Source organism: Protobothrops mucrosquamatus, unplaced genomic scaffold (genome assembly GCF_001527695.2).
Source record: "Protobothrops mucrosquamatus isolate PMUCROS unplaced genomic scaffold, P.Mucros_1.0 scaffold2963, whole genome shotgun sequence".
NCBI classification, from domain to species: domain Eukaryota; kingdom Metazoa; phylum Chordata; class Lepidosauria; order Squamata; family Viperidae; genus Protobothrops; species Protobothrops mucrosquamatus.
Genome location: NW_015388985.1, coordinates 21,004 through 23,408, shown reverse-complemented (window position 1 = coordinate 23,408; position 2,405 = coordinate 21,004).

Genomic DNA, 2,405 nt, shown 5'->3' with positions numbered 1-2,405 from the left:
AAAAAGTGGAATAACATGCATGGAAAACCAATGAACTCAACCTTCCCTTTCAAAATTGTATTGACCCCATCATACATTTTCCTGAACTATTCATTGTATTACATATGGCACTCTGAATTAGTATCACTCTCCTAATTAATCCTCCCAATTAATCACTCTAGCTGTTCTTTGAAAGGGAAGGAGATTTATTCTTACCAAATAAATCTTTCAAAATCTCAGAAAGGATCAAAAATATTGTTTTGTCATAGGAACAATATATATAGAAACTCTGTATATAAATAAGATTTAATATATTATTCTCCACACTAGGAATTAGTCATATATGTTACTTTAGTTCTATTCATTTGATTGGTGTATGAGAGAGATGATTCGAACTCCTGAACTCTAAGTTGTTTGATTAAAATGTTTGTTTTCAACCAAGCATTGAAGGGAACATAAAACCCAGATAATTCTTCAATTATCTTATTAATCACTTGGAGTGTAAAGTAGAAAAATGAAAAAAATGTTCTACAGTAAACAAGTAAAAAATTAGAAGTTTTGTTATCTCCAATATTTGTTAATACTATTAAGACTTTGTGATGATAAAGCTTTCTCAATTTTGGTGACAGGACTGTGGAAATATTAAACTGAATGGTAGTTTGTTCTTGAGCAGATGGAGAAGACTAAGTTAACTACAAACAAAATAGGAATACTGGAAAGTACCAGTAAAGTAATGGAAGTGAAGAATCTGGGACCAGTCATGAGTGTTGTCTTTGGAGATGCCTTCAACATCCAAGGCTTAGAAATGGGTGGAACAAAAGTGTTTCCACAAAAAGCAGAATAAAGAGATACAGGATTTAAACCTAGGAGCTTTTATATAAATATAATGACTGGATTACTAGCTTCTGCAGGAGTCATGTTATGAGATTATCATTAAAAGTAACAGATTTGAACATTCTTCTTATCTTCTGCTCTTAAGCTTAGTGAATTTTAACAAAAAAAACTTTATTCAAAGTTAAAATGCAAACTTTAGTTAGCAACTAGAAATAACCATATTAAAAGTATTTTAATTTAAACTGTTAGTGAGAGTCTCTTCAATATATTTATTTTATTTTATTAATTTCCTTTAAAATATACCTGGGCTGCCATTCAAAGCAAAACAGCTAAAATATCCAGCTTTGTTAATTACAGTATTTGTCTTTTCTCATCTGGGGTCTTTTCTTTATCCTAGCCAGTCACAAAGAAAAACTTTAAAGGTTTATTATGACTTTGTTCAATTACATGAACAAAAGGTCTGGCAGTTGCCCTGGCAACATGGAGATGTCAAGTCCATATTAGTTCTGAAAAAGCTTCTAGAATTAGATTGCCCTCAATTATTGCAATTTGGCCCCAAACATTCCCCAACTTCAGCGCTGTCTGCAGGGAGAGGGATCAAAAAAGTCAAAACAGTGGTAGAACCATACAATCAGCCCATCCTATTTTACATGCATTGCAACACACATTGAAAAAGGATGAGGCTTTGATCATAGGATTATGGCTACCATATTTTGAAACACAAACACACATACACACACCACACACACACACCACACACACACACACACACACACACAGAGAGAGAGAGAGAGAGAGAGAGAGAGAGAGAGAGAGAGAGAGAGAGAGAGAGTCACCCCTGCCCAATATTCAGCATGGCAGTTTTCTCATAAAGTTTACTTTTATTTATTTATGCATTTCATTTTTATCCCATCTTTATTACTTTATAAGTAACTCAAGGTATTGAACATACATAATACTCTTTCCATAACAGTTGATTTTCTTTTTTAAAATTAATTTTATTTAATATTTTTAACAACTATAAGTAAAAAGAATATAAATAAAGGGAAAATATACAGTATGCAAATATGAGAAAATAAGATACAGATAATTACCCCTGAATTTATAGAATGATAGGAAGAAGGAATCTTGGAGATCATATAACTCAGTATTTTGTTCAGCTTTGGGATATGAGTGGATTTCAGCTCCCAGAATTTTCCAGCCACCTATGCTGGGAGTTGAGGTCCACATATCTTAAAAGTTCCCAGGGTTGAGAAACACTGATCTAACCTAACTCCATGCACAGTGCAGGAATCCTCTACTACAGCGGAATCTGAATGCTTCAGTGTGTTTAATCTCTACGTTCTCCTCTATCCACTTTTCCAGCAGTGAGTATCCTAAACAACAACAACAACAACAACAACAATATAATAATAATGTTGGAAGGGACCTTGGAGGTCATCTAGTCCAACCCCTTCTCAGGCAGGAAACCCTATACCATTTCAGACAAATGGCTGTCCACTCTCTTCTTATCTTTATGAGATCATTTGATTAGAGATTGGTAATCAGTCGTAGAACCAGTTTGGTGTAATCGTTAAGGCATCAGGCTAGAC